General features: G+C 37.0%; 1 protein-coding gene across 1 annotated transcript in view; it reads right to left on the bottom strand.

Moving 5' to 3' along the window:
- LOC150076588 (uncharacterized) overlaps nucleotides 1-17,770 on the bottom strand; it is a 160,480-nt gene extending 142,710 nt beyond the window's left edge. Inside the window, exon 1 of the mRNA XM_090387622.1 lies at nucleotides 17,700-17,770. The gene's annotated coding sequence lies outside the window, so the exon portion shown is untranslated. The remainder of the gene's footprint in view (nucleotides 1-17,699) is intronic.
- Between the last annotated feature and the right edge of the window lie 3,692 nt (nucleotides 17,771-21,462).

Raw genomic sequence — 21,462 nt, 5'->3', positions numbered from 1 at the left:
CACATAATGCGATACAATAAAGCACATTGTTCTGAGGTTAATTTTCATGAAATTTTTGTTTAAAGAAACCAACACCCTATACCAAAATGTGCTGCTGGACCGACATTGCATATGGTTGAAGATTTTTTTTTTTTTTTTTGGCATTCTTATTTGAATGAAATTTGAAGGGTACTGCTGGGTGTCCTACACCTATTGACTGCTAAGCGTTGCGAAAGAATCATTGTTATCTTAAATTCCAATATGATTCCAACATGAATTAATATTATTATGAATTACTTATTCAATATTAATATGATAACACGATTATTAATATTCAGTATGAATTTATTTTAAAAATTATGAACTTTCCTCTGGTTCATAATTCAGCAAGCGCCACTTTGCACTGCAGTAAGGTACGCTGTAAGGTACAGATAATTTGCATAAAACTGTCGTTTTAAAGAACGGACTGGACCACCCTAATCAACTTTTTCGTCTCTCTGAAGAGAGTTCAGTCGAAGCCGAAGGGCAGGTGATAAGCCCTGGCTGCATTATTCTTGGTAACTTTCCTTTCCCCATGTAATTTCTATAGTAATTATAGCTCAGTTGCCTGCACAAACTAATCATTCTAATCATCATTTCCAACTCTTAATGTCATTAGTGCCAACGTGTATAACAATCTCACCTTTTGCGCCCTTAAAAGATGATATCTGCTCTTCATCGTCATCAACTTTTGGCATTGGTCGGCATACCCTGGTCCTGTTCCAACTTGAGCAGCATCTACGATTACATTTTGTCGACAACGTCATAAAGTGTTTTCAAACATTTCATTATGAAGGAGATTAACGTTGCTGTAAAAATATTAGTGGTCTTCTTAACGAACTTTGCGTTCAATATATTCCTAACGAATGCCTTATAATATTATTAGCTTGGTAATACTGATGCCTAGATTTTAAGTTTAAGAACAGTTTTACTGCACAATGGGAACTCATTCCCATCAATTCTTCTCTTTCATACTGTTGGGTCTGCAAGAAACATGTGAAAGCATGTCCGAGTGCAACAAAGTACCATGACTTTGATTGGAATATCTGTGGTGATCTTAAGGTAATTGGAACACTGGGACATTTTCAAAATGCTGTTGATTTTCTACTTTGTCGAACATTCGTGCAACAAAAAGCATTACATTGTGCAGAAATGGGGAGTGTGAGCTACTCAAATGTAAATGCTGATATTGAAAAATGATCTCTGATTAAGATAATGACGCTCCATCACGAAATTTAACATTATTAGAGTATATGATGCACGAAAGCAAGCTTATATTACATCAGACAAAAAAAAAAAATCTTCCCGTTTCATCCATCCATTCACTCCAAAAGTTTGTCTATTTCAGCCTTGAATTTATTTAGGCTGTCAACTTCCACAACGACAGATGGAAGTTTGAGGGAAAACAATTCCTTTAAAAGATACTTCAAAGAGTTCGCAGCATCCCTGTTTTAATATGAAAGTACCGTAACGTAATTTAGGGTATTTTTGAATTAAAATTTCAAACTGGCTTTCAAATTTCAATAGCAAGTTTTTATTATTCATTTACATCCTCATTTCCAGCATGAATAGATTGTCAAGTGCATATCGGTTTGAAGGAAGTTCATTCTCTTTTAGAAATTTTATCAAACGCAATTTCTTAATAAAAAAATCAATTTTATTAGCAAGAAGAAATTTACATTCCAAATTGCAAGTACAGCGGATCAATAGTACATAAATACTCAATAATACAATCAACGTCGTTGGCCTCCTTTCAGCATCACTTCAACAGATTCTTGAGTTGTCCACATCCGATTCATGCAAGCATTCTGGACGAAGCGGTCCTCATTCGAAAAGTCAATTTGGAAATCCATCAATCAGCTGATGCCTAAAGGGATAAAACAAACCATAATTAGTGAACTGGATCCGTAGACGGGATTGCCCTTACGGAAGGACACCAGCACAAACAGATGAGTGCACCGTATACCTCCCCCTCCTAACGGGCAAACGTGTGCCGTACTGGTGCCCCCATCCCATCATCGGGATCCAGTTCGTCCGTCTTGAATAACCCCACCCACCATCCAGTTCTTACAACGTAATAGTTTCAGGACTTAACTACCCTCCCGATGAGCTCCTTTGATGGACACGTTGGGTTTCCACTACGCAACACCCCGTGTGGGAATGATGAACGTTCCCTCCATCCTCCTAACGAGCATCAGCCGTACAGCATTGTGCTGCTCAGTTGGAATCCAACACATCCATCGCCCACCACATTTATACTCCCTAAACAAAAAAAAAAAAAAAAAAAAATGCGAACTTACGAACTAATATTACTATGAAAACGGTTCTAACTACCATAATAGATAAATATAAGTTTATATATTAAAAAAAATAATAATTGCTAATTTTTAACTTAATAGCTAACTATCTCACTAACTAACTACAACTAATGAATATAAATAATTTATGTAAATTATTTTAAAATCCGTTTTATCCATCTGGGAGTTAAAACATCTCCCAGTTGAGTAAATATCCTCGGATGGATGGTTGCAATATTACGCTGCAGTCTTTTCTGTTTCCGAACAAACCAACATCAAAGCAGCGGTAGCTTACATCCGATGATATATGATATGTTTATCCACTTCCCATGAGGCAGTTCCTCTTGGATAAGAAGCGATACCTCACTGGAGATACTCGTGGACAGGGAGATGCTTTAAAGTTGAAGATCCGAAGTTGTTTTGGTGTGCTTGAATGTCTAATCCAACCAACTAAAACATACGCTGAATTTTCTGTAACTTAATGGACTTGTCCAATCAACAATTTGGTATTATTATGAAGTCATCAGAAAGGATCACAATCAGTGGATTGTTAAAAGTTTCCCATTCGTTATAAGAATGGACAGAAAGTTCTGAACAGTGAAGACTACTTTAGTGTTGCAATAATTAAGTTTATGACGAATCTGCAATGGAAATTTTAAATTGATAATGAATTGTATCGATAACTCCATAATGAATTAAAAACTGTTATTAAAAGATGTGGCGAACTGTGTCTTAGGGACTTAAGTTGCCTAAATTTATTTAATTAAACTCCGCTTCAGACAATGTGATGAATACAAAACGCCAGATTTATGTAGGATAGTGAATGTTCGTGAGGTATTAGTGTGGGGGTGTTTTTCATCCGGTCTCTTAGCCCTTGAGGAGGATGGAGGGCACAGTCGTTATTCTCACATGGGTTGATGCATAGCAATTCGGAATGTAAACCCAACGTGACCATCAAATGATCTCATGGGGAGGGTAGTTAAGGAGAGAAACCGAATAGACTAATGCCGGTTAATGTTGTGAAAATTAATAATTCATTTACAAATAATAAATTTGAAAATTCCCAATGCTGGTCGTGGATGATTGTTGTTATTGGGTTTTAGGAGCATCGGCGACTAAGGCCATGTTGCTCCGTGTACATTGTCAGTAAATTGAGTGTGTTCTGAGGTCGATTTTCTATAGAAATGCTGTTGGGTGATAGCGCTGTCCAGGAAAAGCCATTTTCATCTCCAATACGGGTCAAGTAATCTGGAGAAGTTTGGTTGAGCACAATGGTCCTGTTAGACAGCAGTTTTTTGCTGTGCCAGTGCATATAGGAAGTGTTTTGCAGTTTAACAAAAGTTTGAAAAAATTACCAAGATTAAAAACAAAACACGAAAAAGATGGTAAACATTTAAAGATTAGAGGCAATTTCAGTTGCACAGGGATTTTCGTCACTTTCAAACTATGAACTTAATTTTGATTCATTTGCTATTTTTGCTGATATGTACAAAAATCATTTAATTTCATACCATGAACGCAGAATACAATCTTTTCATGTGACATCCATTTAGGATTGGAACCTTGAAGAGTATATCTTAGTTGGAATGAAAAGCCTAGTAGCCTCCAAGATTCCTGAAGTCCCTGAAGACTTCCCATTTAGAATTACAATGAACAATTGTACAGAGAAATAGAGTGGACTAGTAAATCGGAATGTCTTATAATGGGGGATTTTAACTTCCCAGATATTGACTGGAACTTGTGGGTTGGGAACTCACACACTAGTCAGACTTTGTGGATTTATTGGATGATTGTTTTCTGCAGCAGCATGTTCGAGAGGCAACCAGAGAGGGTAATACTCTTGATCTGGTTATCAGCAGTGATCATTCATGTATTAGGAATTTGCAGATAAAAGAACCACTAGGTAGCAGTGATCATAGTGTACTGACGTGGGATTTACTTAAAGATTTAATTACCATCAGGGGTAAAGGAAAGGGTTTTTGCTTCCGTAAAGGCGAGTACAGTGGTCTCCGACAGTTTTTAAATTCTACAGTGGGATCAACTGACGATGTTACCAACAGTAAATTCTAAGTGGGAAGCATTCAAGGAATTAATCGTGGATGCTACTAAAAGTTTCATACCTATTAAGAAATATTGTTCAAGGTTTAGGCCTAAATGGTTGTGAAATGGACTAATGAGACTCGTAACAGAGAATAAAAATGCATGGGATGCATATAAATTATCAAGCGACTCAGAAGCCTATGGCAGATATAAGTTAATATGTAATCAAGTCACAAAGGAGGTTCGGCAAGCGAAGGCAGATTACGAGAAATTCTTGGCAAAAGATGCTAAGAAAAACAGCAAGGATTTCTTTACTTATATAAACTCTAAAAGGAAGGGGATGAATCTGATTGGTCCACTTGACATCGATGGTTCGACTGTTGATGATCCTGCTCAGATAGCAAACAAACTGAATGAGTATTTTGCATCTACATTCACACGTGAAGAATTATTAAGGTTTGAAAATGGCAGAAGGTTATCAAATTGTAGCAGGATACTTAACGATTTTGTAATAACTGAGAGCAAAGTGGAAGTGAAACTGTTGAAGTTAAACGTAAGAAAAGCACCTGGGGTGTATGGGATCTATCCAGTTATATTAAAGGAGGCAGCAAAGCAACTAAGCAAACCCTTAGCCATAATTATGAGAGAATCCTTGGACTCAGGGGAGGTTCCCACGGACTGCAGATGTGCAAATGTATCCCCAATTCACAAAGGGCGATCGAAGGGTGACACGAGTAATTACAGACCAGTTAGTTTAACTTCTGTTCCTGGTAAAATAATGGTGTCGCTGGTTAAAGATGCATTGCAGGATCATCTAGACAAGACTGCAGCAATAATTCAGACACAGCATGGGTTTGTTAAGGGAAAGTCTTGTCTGACAAATTGGATAGGATATTATGATGTGGTTACAAAGGAACTGGATGCAAAAAATAATTTTGATATCATATATTTGGATTTCAGAAAAGCTGTTGACACTGTTGCGCATGGAAGACTATTGTACAAATTGGAGCACAATGGTATTAAGGGTAAGTTGCTACAATGGATAAAAGGATGGTTAAGTGCGAGAAGACAGAGGGTGGTAATCAATGGGTGCTGCTCTTCTTGGACTAATGTTATTAGTGGAGTCCCACAGGGTTCGGTGTTGGGTCCACTGTTGTTTTGTATATTTATCAATGATATTGATGAAGGTATATCAGACTTAGTGTAGAAGTTTGTAGATGATACAAAGGTTGGCAGGGTTATTAATGACAGTAATGGCAGTGTGCTACTGCAACAGGATCTAGATAATTTGGGCAGATGGGCTAAGAAGTGGCAACTGAAGTTTAAACCTTGACAAATGCAAAGTACTGCATATGGGGTAGAAGTAACCCCAGAGAAACGTACCAACTGTGTGGTACTACACTTAAGGTGGTAGAAAATGAAAAAGACCTGGGAGTAATTGTGCAGGCAGATATGAAGTTTTCTGAGCAATGCAGACAGGCTGCCAGGGCGGGTCATGGGGTTTTTTCAATGATATATAGGAATTTTGTTAGCAGGGAAAAGGAGGTGATTATCCCTCTGTATAAGGCAATGGTCAGGCCACGCGCCTTGAGTACTGCGTACAGGTCTGGAGGCCTCATTTTAGGAAGGGTGTAGATTTACTTGAGCGTGTACAGAGAAGGGCAACAAGATTGGTGAGGGGAATGAAGGAATCCTCTTATCGAGAGAGGCTTAAGTTCTGCAAATTGCAGTGGCTGGAGACTAGGCACCTGCACGGTGATCTGATTGAGGTGTATAAGGCCTTGAATGGGGTGAGCACGCTGAATTCTGATGGGATCCTTCCACTTGTTCAGATTACGAACCTAAGGGGGCATAAATTCAAATTAAGAAAGGACAGATGTAGAATAGATGTGCGGAAATTTGCCTTTAGCCAGCGGGTGGTTAATTGCTGGAACAAACTTCCATCTGTCGTTGTGGAAGTTGATAGGTTGAATAAATTTAAGGAGGAACTGGACAGGCATTAGGAGGGAATGGTGTGATTTTTTTTTTTTTTTTTTTGGCTGATGCTGCATAAGCTCATACATTTGCTTTCTTGCATCATATGCCACTACTACTACTATTAAACGTTGGTAGCATCATCATTAGTTGGTCCCACTGTACAGAATTTAAAAACTGTCTGAGACCCCTGTAGTCACCTTTACGAAAGCAAAAGCCCTTCCCTTTAGCCTTGATGGTAGTTACATATTTAAATAATTCCCACATCAGTACATTGTGATCACTGTCACACAGTGGTTCATTTAACTGCAAATTCTTAATGCATGAATAATCACTGCTGATAATCAGATCAAGAGTATTACTCCCTCTGGTTGCCTCTCGAACATTCTGATGTAGAAAACAGTAATGCAATAAATCCAAAAAAGTGTTGCTAGTGTGCGAGTGACCAAACCGCAAGTTCCAGTCAATATCTGGAAAGTTAAAATCCCCCATTATAAGACTTCTGATTTACTGGCTCACTCTATTTCTCTGAACAAATGCTCGTTATACTCATCAGATTCATTAGGCCTATAACACACACCTACTCTCATTTTTTTTCTTTCCCAGTGCTTATGTCACACCAAACAGACTTGACATTGCATTGTCCACCAACATCAATTGGATGCACTTCCTTAGATTTTATGTGTTTCTTAACTAACAGCACAACCCCTTCCTATCCTGTCTATCCTATCTGTACACATTGTACTGTAAGATGTAACATCTTACAAGTATAATATTTTATAGAAAAGTGAGATTAATTAAAATAAAACTTATAATATAGCAATATGGGGGAGCGAATCCTTACAAGTCAAGAATATTACTAAGGTCACTCGCAAGGGATTAAATTAGACAACGTCTATACAAGGGGAGCGGTAAGCTGAAAGGCTATTAGCAACCTGGGTACACTTCGACTCCCAGCACACAGAAACAATAGTAACGAGTAGCAACTGCTGTTAGTAATAGGTGTTAACTCTGGAAAACAATGGTGCGGTGGACCATGCTGCTGTCGGGACATTTCTTTGATCGGTGACACCTGGAGAAGAGACAGGAAGTAAATACGGGACAAATGCTGGAATTAGAGTTAAGACTGGCGTCTGGCAAGTTTTGTAGATCGTGTGAAATTAGTCTGCTAAAGTATAACTATAAGCGGCTGACTTCAAAGGTACAGACAGCCTGAGAAATTTTACAAATTTCTTAAAATAAGAAGTTGGATAGAGCACTAAATAGACAGCGTGAGAAAGATAAAACGGGCAAATAGAACAGAGTGAAAGTTGATAAAAGGAGAAAGATTGGTTAAGACTCAGAACAATGGCAGCCTGACACATAGGGGCGGTACGTAATTCAGTTGAAAAAGGTGAGTGAAAGGGGGAAAAAGATGACAAAGTTGCGATTCTTGTTGGTGTTTCTGAAAATGGGATAGGCAAGAACACAGTTGAGTTTTGTCGGTGTTTGTCGAAATGGGTTAAAAAAGTGACTGAGTAGGAAACACACAGAACCCCGAGTTGAGTTTATGTGGGTGTTTATGGAAATGAGTTAGGGGAGAAACAGTTGAGGTTCTGATCGGTGTTTGTTAAAATGAGTATGGAACATGGACAGTTGAGTTTCTGTCGTGTTAGAAAATATGGAGTGTAAGGAGAATAAGCCTCTCCATCATTGGAAGGCAGAGCAGTGGTCGTATGCTATAGTCTAATCCACATCGGAAGAAAGGCAAGGGTAGTGACCCGAATGCAACGAGCGCTGTGAATTATTTCTTAATTTAATAAGAAGTTCTTAATAGGTGGAGCGCAGAAGCGAGGGTGGCACCCTATGAGCTATCTCCTTGTGGATGAGCTGTAAAAAGTGGAGTAGAGAAGGAGTTAGTGTGAGATGCCCTGTGAGGTTTCTTTTTGTGAATAAGTTTTAATAAGGTGGAGAGAGAAGGAGCGAAAATGCGGAATTAGTAGCTCGATGAGAAGGAAGGAAGCAGCGAATGGATTGTAGCCCGAATAAGGTGGAGAAAGGACACCAGTCCCATGCAGCCAAGAGTTCCTGAAAATTATCTGTAGCAGATTCAGGTGAAGCAGATGAAGGAGATCCTCAGAGAGCCAAAAATGGAAGGTTGAAACCTCCCCGGAAAGGAAAGAAAAAAGATAGAAGTAAGTGAGAAATATAGTAAGTACTGTAAGTTAACAAGGACTGTTAGTGAAACAGTATAGTAATTAATTAAAAAAAAGGGGTAGCACTAGAAGTAAAATGATAGATAAATTATCTTTGAAGTAAATTATATATACTAACAGAGTTATTATGTTAAAAAAAAGGTTATTGTAAAATGCATGGGAAACGAAGGATGAGAAATAGATTAAATTGTTGTTCAAATGATTATAATGTGTTAGAAGGGTAGTAAGATTTATATGAGAAGTTTTGATTATGTTTTAAGGACAGATAATCGAATTATATAAAAAACTTTGAATATGTTTTAAGGATAGATAATTGAATATAGTGTTTGTATTGATGAAGGATAGATAATTGAATATAGTGTTTGTATTGATGAAGGATAGATAATTGAATATAGTGTTTGTATTGATGAAGAATAGATAATTGAATATAGTGTTTGTATTGATGAAGAATAGATAATTGAATATAGTGTTTGTATTGATGAAGAATAGATAATTGAATATAGTGTTTGTATTGATGAAGAATACATAATTGAATATAGTGTTTGTATTGATGAAGAATACATAATTGAATATAGTGTTTGTATTGATGAAGAATTGTTGGTTCATCTGAAAGACTAGTAACAAATAGAAAAAAATACACTGAAGACCAATCTTAACTTTAGGAAAGTTAAGATTGGTCTTCAGTGTATTGTAACAGAATAGTGAGAACACAGAGTATAATGATGAAAGTAGCATATTGATTGTTAATATAAGGAACACAATTGTATCCAGAAGTAAGTGAAATAGGTATGGTGAAGGTGTATAAGTCTTAGGAGTTAGTTAGTTAGGGCAAGAAGGATGAATCAGTGTTTTCATATAATGGTCAACTCAGATTAGCTCAGAATAAGAGTAATTTATGCAAGGTATCCTTGATTTAACTTTGTATGCATATTACATGTTTTTTTTTTATTGTATATTATGTTGTGTATGTATATGTAAATAAACTTTGTTGTTTATTAATTTGTGAGTTTGTTATTCCTGAACACTCAGCCTTTCCGAAGGGAATTATACATAATTGAGAAGTTCCCTTGAATCTGGAATTCTCCTGTGAAACAAAGTCAGATGTGTACGTGGGGGTGTAAGAAATAGAGGTCTATATAGTTATAAGGGAACAGAACACAAATAAGGAATATTTAATAAAGAATTATTATTATACATATTCATAAAATAAAATTAAACCAAAATTCCTTTATCATTCCCCCCCCCCCCACAGTACTCCCCAAATTCCAATTCTGCATAGCTTATGTCTGTGTGACACCACGTCTCTGATACCCAACAATATATGCCTTTGATGTCTTGACTAGCATTTCAAGCTCATCAGATTTATTAACTATACTCCTAGCATTAGTGTACATTCTACTCTTAGTTACCCCAACACAGCCCATGTATTTATTTGTTCCACTATGACTCCTGGAAATCTCCATTGCCTTGCTTTCCGTGCTGCTGTTCATTCCAATAGAAGCAGAACAAGAATCACTTTTGCCTCTGCCTGCGGCCACTTTTAACCCTTTAACCCGAAGTTAGCAGTTTTCCGACCCACCTAACACTGCCTCGATAGGCATATGTACATATAGTCGTGTTTATACTTTGAACTCAAGAATCTATCACTTCGAGTAAAAACACGACGCTTTTCATGGTTAATGATAAAATCTCTGCATTCAACGATGAAAGTGTTATTTGAAGAAAGAGAGCTGAAGCAGGACAATGTTCCTTGATACTTTTACTATATGTCTTATTGAAAAAAAATATATATCCCCGCAGAGACAGACTTGCAGAAAGCAATAATTGACATTGAATCAATATAGACATTGAAAAGTACAGGTGGCTAACCCTCTCTTGAAAAACCGAAACTCCTCTGTCCTATCCACAAAAGAACTGCTGATATCGCTTGTGACACATCTCTCCAAGAGGTATAAAAGAGGTCTTTTATCAGTGTTCCACTGTATTCGTTCTGTCCTAGTTTGTTGGACTCTTTCTCTAATATAGCATACAAAGCAGTTCGTAAACCTTGACGTAAAATCAAAAAAGCGAAACAGATTTGATGCTTCAGCAGACTTTGCTATCAATGTCTTCAATCAGCTTCAACCCCTAATTTCGGAAAAATCGCTGAAAATTTGTGGCAGCAGCTCTCTCATTAGATTCACTGAGTACATATATATTTTTTTAATTTGGAGTCTTAATGAAACTTACTTTTTTTAGCACACCCCTAAACACCCCTTTCTTAGCGTCCTATGCCTGCGATAATCTTAGCGAGTGCCCGAGGACCTTGCCAAACTTACAGCGGCCAAAAAATGGATGCAGCTTTCCCTTTTGGATATTGCCACTTGGATTTGTTTTCGGTTATAATCAATAAATAAGAGTTGATATTAGTAGGTACTGATGTCCTGCAGACTACTAATATATTACTATATTAGTAGTCTGCAGGACATCAGTATTCCACTTTTTTTTTTATTCTGAAAAATTAAATAAAATACTTTATTATTTTATTAATAAAGTTCTTATAATTGTTATTATTGAATATTATTAGTATTCAATAATAATAAAAATTACTATTTAAAATAACCGATAATTTTATCTTTAATAAAGGTTTTATTTATACTATTAATAAAAACTATTAAAACTTTCACCTGTGGTTCAAAATTAGCCAATAAAAAGACTCGTGACAATTTATTCTTTTATCACGTGACACACGATGTACCGTTTCTGAAGACTGAATATGAGAATTTTTATTAACTGCTGCAGATCATAACACCAGGGGCTCACATCTGGTGAGTATGGGCTTCGCACACCCAGGGTCCTGAGCTGGATATCATCATCCTTCTCTTTCTTGGTGATTCCCTTTTGACTCTCTCTCTCTCTCTCTCTCTCTCTCTCTCTCTCTCTCAGAGTAACTTGGGAATTTTTGTTTGGCTGGTGCAGCATAAGCTTCAGGCTTCCTTGCACCATACAGCTAGTAATAATAATAATAATTTTGTTCCAAGATCAAGTTCTATTATTTGAATAAGTCAGTTTTGTCGCAAGCAGTGTGCGCCATCCCTAAACAGTATGCGCGCTGAACCAACTTAAGTGATTGGTCATTTGCAAAGGGTTGACCAAATTAGAAAATATTCATTAATGCACTGATTTTCTTTTTGTTTTGAGACTTCTTATTACGTAAATATTTCATAGAATATAAAATTGCGGTTCTCTCCACACTTTTACAGCAACAAAGGTTTCTGAAATAACTGAACATTTATCTTCCTTCCTATGCTGTGTTGATGTGTGGGAATAAGTTCTGTTTTCTCCCAAATATCTAATTTATCCTTTCCTGCTCTGAATCCATTCTGTGCGGCTGTCCGAATAAGCCCCGAATTAACACAGTTGATAGAATTGCTGTCCTCCCCACACCGGTTGAAAAAGACCTGAGTTCGGGTCCCGTCGATGACTTGAGGAATTTATACAAAAAAGGCCGATCAAAAGAGGTTGAGTTAGTCGGGCTCAGACGACGGTAGCATGGTTGCTGATGCTCCTAAAACCCTATCACAACAACAACAACAACTGTCCGAATAAATTCTAAATAGTAATTGGAATAAATTACTTGAAGTCCTGACTCTTTCCGAAAGTTCATAATGAATTACAAAATCCATCAGGGTTTCAAATATAGACTACTCAAAACAACCATTTTATTATTATGTTATCCATAATCTAAAATTCCACAACATTAATAAATAAAATAAATAATATTATTTATGAAATTTATAATTAATTGCTTGTTTCATGTTCACCTTTGACCCATATGGGATAGGAGGTGGAACCATTAATGGTTAAACTGATATAAATAAATTTTAGAAAAGAAGAGACAGGCCTGAGGTCCTGGAAGGGCAAAATGATGCATGTGTAGTACAATACATGTCGCCACAATCGGGCTACTTTATTTGAGGCCATGTCGTATATGATATGAATATCTGATTACAAATTAATCAGATATTTATATCTGATTTGTAATCCGGAAAATACGGAAGCTTGAGGCCCTGCTCTCCGGTTTCGGCCTTCACATTAATTCTGAGAAGTCAAAACAGTTGACTTTCTCTCTCAAACAGAACCCAACAATAGTGCAACCCATATTAAGAGGATCCACGATTTCTGCTGGACATTATTTTTGCCAAAATCTCTTTGATCTGGGCGTTATTTTTGACCAAAAGCTCTCCTTTTTACAGCACATAAACACCTGCAAATAAACTTCTGTCGATTCCAGTGTATATTTAACAACAACTTATGCACGTCTACGACCAGGCTGTTAGGTGCAGATACTTTAAGACATGTATATATCTGGCCATACTCTATGGCGCAGAAGTCTGGACTTCAACTGCTACGTGGCATCTTAGACGGATTTTTGCAGGGGCATTCTGTCTATTGAAATGGACCATATGGAAATTTCGGCTTCCCCACCCCTGCATCAAGGACCACCCAAATGGCGCGAGCTATCAGCATCAGACATCTTCCTGCCATCATTCACGAGAGAAGACTCGTCTTTGCCGTCAAAGCGATGGCATTATTTCTGATCCCGATTTCTGGGATAACTGCGAATGGAGGATCCTGATCCCAAGCCTTAGGCCAATCCAAAGCGGTTAAAGTAATCCGATCGGTTCTTACCCTTGAAAATGCTGAAGTACATACGTTCCTTGAACGGAGACCTCCACAAGTTCGCAGTCGATAAGAAATATAGGCAGAACGTACTTCATTGACTTCCTTCTGAGGACCACGTCACAGGACAGTAGAACCTTCCCCGTTGACCTGTTCATCACTGCCATGGATCCATCACTCCAGTGTTCAAGCCTTTTTCTTTAGCCATAATGCTGGAGTTTTTTTTTTTTTTTTTTTTTTGACATTAAAAACGTGTTTACTGGCCTTATTCCAAAAATTTTGTAACGAAAAATGCGAAAAGCGTTACGGAAGTGACGTCATCTTCAGCTTCGGCCAGCAGCGAATTATTGTAATTTGTATTGTTGCAATCATACTTGTATGATGGCAATAATAATTTATCTTCTACTGCACCAAATTTAATGAAATTTTGCACGGAGCTTCATCTTAGCTCTACACTAGACGAAAACCTTTCAAACCTCTGAAAATTGCAAGAGTTTTTCCAGGATAGCGGAAAATATGAACATGTGATCTAGGAAATCAGTTGGTTCAGACAATTTGCATTGGTAAAAAAAATCTATTTTTGTATATTAAATAATAAAGTTCATTTCCACTGGCGAACAAAACTAAGTAGAATACTGTAACGCAAATAATAAAAAAAAAAAAAGATACGAGGGGTTTCCGAAAAGTAATGTAACACATTTTTTTTCTTAATAATGGTGAAAGGGAATGAGTTGAAACGTGGTGGACAGATAGACCAGCTAATAACGTTCAAAAAGACTGCCAGTGCAGTGCTGCGGTACTGTCGCCTGACAGCAGATTCCAGTTGCAAATGGCGGCTACCATGCGAGTGTGGTCTAAATCAGGTGTTCGTGAAGTTATTCCTTTTGCAAGCAAAAGGGTCTTCAAGTGACATTCGCCATGATCTGGTTGCTGTGTATGGCGAAAAGGTGATGACAAAGAAGCAGTTGTGTTTTTGGTGCAATGAATTTAAAGCGGGCCGTGTTGACATTGAAGATCGACATCGGGTGGGCAGTCATGGCCACAGTGTTCTGGAATCACCAAGGCGTTCTGTTGGTGGATTTCTTGCCAAAGGGAGGAACAATCAATGCACAGCTTTACTGTGCAACGTTGAAAAAAACTGAAAGCCAGCATTCGACGCAAACGACCAGGACTCCTGATAAGCGGAGTGATTTTGTTGCACGACAATGCAACTCCACACACTGCCCACACCAATCGTGAGTGGTTGTGTCGTAATGTTAGTGCCTGCAGACTTCCATTTGTTCGGCCCTCTGAAAAAACACCTTTCAGGAAAGCATTTCACCACGGATGAGGAAGTTCATCAGGCGGTGCGATGTTGGTTACTGCGTGTTGGCAAGGACTTCTTCAGTACTAGTATTGATAAACTGATCCATCGTTGGGACAAGTGCATCAATAAAACTGGAGACTTTGTGGAGAAGTAGTGCATGTTCACTTATATAATTTCAACTTCGTATTATTAAACATCATCGAGAGAAAAAAATGTGTTACCTTACTTTTCGGAAATCCCTCGTAAGAAAGGCAGAAATGTGCTTATATATACTTCTATATTGAAATATAGAGAAGAAGACACAAAAGATGTACTCAATTGTTAAGGCCAAATACAAGGGTAGAAGAAGACGGAGGGAACACAGAACATCAGTCAGCGAAGAGTAAGATTAGCTGGAAGACGTACCGTTGCCTACACTTTAAACTCGAAAATTCCTCAAATTTTAGCAAATACTACTCTACTAACTTCTATAATTACGTTGCAGTGGAAACGTCGAGAATTTTGCTTGGATAGAGGGTTTTAGATTATATTTTTTACATTGTTCTTTTGTAAAGAGCTATTCTTACGTTTTCAAATTTCGCATTAACCGGATTTAAGTATATCTTATAATAAAATAAAACGTTTTGCTTCGGGCATATTATTCTAACCATTTTGAATGCACCTCTTCTCTCCACAGCAAAAAGTACAGCAGATTTCTCGTGAGCCACAATCATCGTCCTCGGAACAAGTGGACATCATTGTAGTGGTACATTCACCTGCGCAATATACCAGAGGACAATTTCCTAAGGAATAAATAAAAATTAAATAAACAAATTGCGATTATTTACCAATTTAAACTTCATTTATACTTTCCTGAAGAGCGAGACGGACATTCAGACAATAGCTGACAAGAAAAGATTTTCTGAGTAGTGGGAGTCTAATTTGTTTTATCTGCTTCCGTTATGAACACCTCAAGAATTCTTGTTTGTTGCCGCAAAGCCTATAAATAAATAAATAAATATTCATTTATTGCAAATAGAGCAAGCCCATCACAGCACATGGCTAGGGGCAGGTAAAAATACAACGGGAATGACATAAAATAATCGAGTATATGTACATATCAGATTTTATATAGATATTAACAATGGCTCGGAATTTTAGTTATGAATTTAAAAATTGCAGAACAGTTATGAATTTAAAAAAAATTGCAGAACAGGACATTTGGCTTTCAGTTGCATTTACTATGTTGGCAAGATGTTCTGAGGGCAGCAAACTTGCTAGTGTAAGTAACCAACTTACGAATTCTATTCAATATCTGAAACGTTAAAATCTCTTATTATTAGGCATTCTGAATTAGTGGCTCACTCATTTCTCTGTACAATTGTTCGTTGTACTCGTCAGAGTCATTGGGCCTATAACCCACTCCTACTCTCAATTTCCTTTTCCTAATGCTTGTCACACCAAACTGACTCAACATTGCCCTGGCCACCCATGTCAACTTGATTCGCTGCCCTAGAGTTTGTGTTTCTGTACTAACAGCATAATCCCTCTCCCTTTCTATCCTGTCTGTCTTTTCTGTAGTGTGCGCGGTAGCACAGTGGTATTGTCACTGTCCTCCCCACAGCGGGTGGAAAAGGCATAGGTACGAATCCCGTTGACGACTCGAGGAACTTTAATGTGCTTTTTTCACTCAGTGGCTCAGTTAGTCAGTCTCATGCGTAGATAGCAAGGTTTCTCTTCCTCTGGTCGGAGGCATGATTTCGGTGAGAATTCACTGTAATGAAAACATTTATAGTATGTCTTAAAGTACCGTATGAATTTCTCAAATCAGTAATATAGCAACAGCTTTATTTACCGGTACTCACATCAGATTGTCCGTGTATTACCACATTGAAGCTATGGGAAAGGTAAAGACATTGAAATACAGTATAATTAAAGTTAAAAATAAGAAAGATTAAGCCACATTAGTAATTTCAGATTAATCCCGGAGGAAGAAGAAGGGCACACCTAATTCTTCCGGTTGTCATCTACAAAATCACCATGTAAACGAAAAACTAAATCTTAAAAGCCGTAACTTAAAGGTCAAGGGTCTAAACGACAGACTTTCGCAGTGTTCATCGTCAGTTGGCTGGAGATGTAAGCGAAGACCGAGTTTAAAAGGAATCCTGAGTCCCCATGATGCATTGCTCAAACGTGGTTGTTTGAGAAATATATACATATTTATATTAGTAATATGGAAAGAAAGTTAATAAATTGTAACAAGCTGTAACTAAGCTGGAACTTATTTCTCCGAAATTATTAGGGTAATCCGAGGATATAAGAGAAACTATTTCTTATTTGTACTACTATATTTTCTCCTTTAGGGAGTTCAGGTTCTATTATTCCTACTCTGTTTTTATTCTTCTTACTAACTGCATGTTTCTCTTTTCGTTAACTTAACTTTAATTAATTAATTATTTATTTATTTATTTTTACCATATCCATCACATAGGGGTCACCACATACATACTCACTAGAGGGATTATTATTTCATAACGATTAGTTGTTACATTACGATATATATATATCGATCTTACCGTGTTATATTTCTTATCCCCCTATCAAGTTTAAGTTATATGTATTACGCTATACAGTTAAGGGTTGGGAATTCTAAGTAGTTATAATAAATATACCTATCTATCGTCAACCTACGTGAGTCGAACTCTCGAGCTACCTATTTTTGATACTAAAAGCTCTACGAACATTAATGTCATACGTTACACACCACGTAGTAAAGTTAAGTTATTAAAACACGTAAGTAGTAGTGCTATAAATTGTGATTTATATCTTATGCTTTGTGGATGTATATCATTTTTATATATTTTTTGCGTGTTCATTTTCTTTTGAAATGTTCAAATATGTACACCTCAGCTGAAGGCAGTTCAGCGATGAATCAAAACTCAATAAAAGGATTTATTAATCTGATAATAAATTACTTCTTTCGGTCTATTATAGGTGTGGTGGGATGGCCTTTGGTTGATGGGAGCTTACATTTTGGTGAAGCAGAGTTACTGAGCCCTTTTTAATCTGAGCTATTGTATTACCATATTTTCCCATCCAGTTTGATCGGTGAATTTTGCAATCGTCTCTTGTAAAACCAACCTAAGTTTATCGTCGAAGTTTTAACGTGTATTTATATGAAATGTTAATATCAATACCTACTCTAAATATTAAACAAGGATTCCTTACCAGTAGCTGTCTTCTCCAGTGTGGTTATCGTGTCTCAGTTATGCCGTGGTGTTTTCAGTTTTCTTTCATTAGAAATTTATTCTTTTACTGCGAAATTCGTATCTTTCCATTATTAATTATGGCTTATTTCCATTCATCAAGATATGAAAACAAATTTTTCATATCTTGATGAATGAATCTTTTTTTTTTTTTTCTGTTATGTAGGCAGCGCTGCATCTGCATATCACCAAACGACTGATATACCTTACTAACTGGTACTTACTACTAGTAATATACATATACTGTATATAATAATGATTTATAGAAAGAAGTCATACATCATTTTGTGAACCCTACATTCATAACAATAACTTTGAGGTCACCACAGATATTCCATTAATGAGTGTTGTTTTAAACTGCTTCGAGTAGTGTCTTCATTTTATGGTATGTCCCTTGTGGTGACATCTTACGCACGACGACACCTAATGGTATGGATGGTTTTAACTTACCACTATTCAACAGCTTTTTGACTTCACTCTGAAAATCGATGAAGAGACGCGATTCAGATGTAATGCGTACTTTTGAGGATTGCCTAAACTCCATTTATTTCATGGCAGTAGCAAAGCAGACCATTTACAGCAAAGAATATTGCAAAACTTTGATTCTGTTTCGATTGTGAGACACCCTGAAGTTCTTGTTAACTTCATTTGCTTTAGTCCGAAGAAAAGAAGTTCGCTTTGGAGAAGGTTAGATCTCTGATGAGGCCATTAAACTCACCTTGAGAAAATAGCTGCCGCTATGCCAATCACTTCTTCGTTGCATTCAGTTTTGTCTTCTAAAGAATCTTCTGTGGAGGTAGAGAAACTGGTACACTGTTATTGTCAGGGATTGGTTTCATCATCCGATACATGTTTGATTAAAATAGAGAATATTGTGCTTATACTTCGCTGAGAATCCCTTAATATTGACATTGACAGTACATTGACATTTTTAATCGGTGCTACTAGATGGAGTGATTTGCTCGCATGGGATGGAAATCTCGCTGAAAGAAATATATATCTATTAATTTATACAATTTCTAATTGCAGAAATTAATGGACAAAATGTGTTAGACAGCGTTTGTTTTAAATGGCTTCCAAACCAATTACAATGTCCTAAGCAAGATGCCGAGAATTATTTTAAAACTTTTACTTTTGTTAAACATAATGTGTCGTCAAAATTGAGCTAACTGAACAGTTGGGTAACAGATTGGACAACTGGTAAATCCTAAAATATTAATATAATAAATATTCCATATTTGAATTTTAACACATCATATTGTTAAATTAAAGCAACTTTACTCTCTCATTTTCAGAAAGTTAAGTTTCTTTTAATTCTTCAACTGAAAAAAAATTAAATGATGTTTCAATGATGTATAAAATTATGTGTATATAGCTGGCGCTTGATGCTAGCTGAAGCTTCAGATATCCTACCCGATTTATTTATCTCATTGCATTGATTATACACGTAACATATGAATGTTTTAAGATCTAATATGTAAGCCCCCCCCCCCAAAAAAAAATGCAAGTTTATAAGAAACTGTCTGAGCGGAGGTGTTGTCTGCAATTTCAGATATCGCCTTCAGAAGGATGATTTTACAGATTACACGGCTGAACAGACAAATGGAACATCCAGCACCAGAAGTTTTCACGTGTGCGATATATTGTAATATATTCAACAGACCTTGTCGCTTCAGTACAGGTGACATCCTGCATTTCGCATCCTGTTATTTGTAATGCATTATATTCGCCTGTGGCGTCAAAATTGAGCTAACTTATCAGTTGGATAACAGATTGGACAACTGGTCAATCCTAAAAATAAATATAATACATACTGTACGGCATATTTCAGTTTTGTCACCTCATTTTGCCACCTCGTCTGCAGGAAGTTAAGTTTCTTTTAATTCTTCAACTGAAGAAAAATAAAATGATGGATTATACGTGTACGTAGGTGGCATTGCCTGCTTGTCTGCCTGTGTCGGGGAGACCACAGTTAGAAGCGGTATTGCATTATCGCCGTCCTTCGCTTGTTTTGCCTCTGACGCCATTCCTTCATCAGCAGCGTGTGCAGCGCTGCACGAAGACAGCTACCCGAAGAGAAGAATGATATATCGTGTCGTTTTTGAGACAAGAGTTAATCTAGCCTTGATCAGACACATATATATCGAGCATAGAGTTAATCTAGCCTTGATCAGACACATATATATCGAGCATAGAGTTAATCTAGCCTTGATCAGACATGTATATATCGGGCCAACACCCGAAATCACGGAATTGTGGATCTCACGCTGAAAATACTACATCAAAATTGAATTTAATCTGTAATTTCTTGTATCTTCCCTGATATTTGTCATCCTACAAATTTTGAACTTAAAGCAATGTACATAATTGAAAACTTAACCCATCGGTGAAATTCAAAGTGGAATTCTAAAAGATAGCTGCTTTTAGATGTTCGGATTAATGCAAAGTTTGTAATAAATATTATCCGTCTTACAAATAAATGGTAAATAAAAAGTTAACTTCGCCCGATAGCGCTGCTTGCGAACTTGGGCAAGGCACTGCTCCACACACAAGATCTACTTTCTCCATGTCAGTATTCATCCCCGGGTGGTTTTTTGAGGAGGCCCTCTTCGACCTTTTACTTCACATAGAAAACGCTGAGGCAAAGTTCTGGCCATCTTTGTAGACTTCGTAGATTTCTTTGTAGACTTCGACACCGTCTGGTGGGACAGTGCCATTGAAACTACACACAGCCTCCTGCTCCTGGCAGATGTATAATTTATTCCAAATCTACTTCTCAGAGGGAGTAATTATCCTTCGATCCAAAGCGTCACCAAATTACCAGAAGCATCAACCGAGGATACACTCAGGGATCTGAGGGTATCCTCGGTTGATGTGCAATATCTCGAAAACGATTCACTTCATCGTTAAAGGATCCATGTTTACTAGGCTTTTTGCATATTGTAGTCTGTACAGTTCACCTTTAAATTATTGACGATCATTTTTTAAACACCCTATATATATATTTATATATTTGTGTTATGTATTTTGCTGGTGGGGTTAATCTATGTACTAATCGTGTAAGGGATTTAAGGTATATTGTAGGATTCCAATATCTGAGGAAATATTTATTAAATTGTCTTTGTTAGGGGGGTTAAATTTGGACATCCGGGTTACAGTGCGGTCAGCCGACGAGCCTCGTCTGAGCGCAATAAACCCGGGGATCAAATTTGTGTTGTATATTGTCTATAACCTTTTAGCATATCCTTTGTATCCTAATATCCCTTGTATTGCGTCTATGCAGCATTCGGTTTTTTTTTTTTTTTTTTTTTTTTTGATTTGGTAGTTGTTGGCGCATCGTCTTCTTTGGCCATATTGCACCTCCAAAGGTTTTTGCAGTACTCTGATCCAAGCCCGAGGCGGGAATCGAACCCGCGACCTTTGGGTTGCCGGGCAGGTACTTTATCCACTCGGCTAGCCCGGTCGGCTGCAGCATTCGGTAAATTACAGATAGACCCTTCGTAATTCGGTGTAATAATGGGTTTTATATATATAGTGAAATATTGAAAACATTGTATAAAGGAGAAGGTTTACCGAGAAGTTAAAAAGTTCGAAATCGAGAATTAAAAGAGATGAGGTAACAAAACTATAAAGACCTGGATAAAATGAATAAGAAATGAGGTAAAATGAAATAACATAAATTGAGTTAAAATAGAATAAAGTGACTAAAATAATATAAAATAAAA

This window comes from Mastigoproctus giganteus, chromosome 13, assembly GCF_048544385.1.
Source record: "Mastigoproctus giganteus isolate SK-2022 chromosome 13, ASM4854438v1, whole genome shotgun sequence".
Lineage (NCBI taxonomy): Eukaryota > Metazoa > Arthropoda > Arachnida > Uropygi > Thelyphonidae > Mastigoproctus > Mastigoproctus giganteus.
Note: the sequence above shows the minus strand (reverse complement) of the source record. Positions and strands in the feature narration are given on the sequence as shown.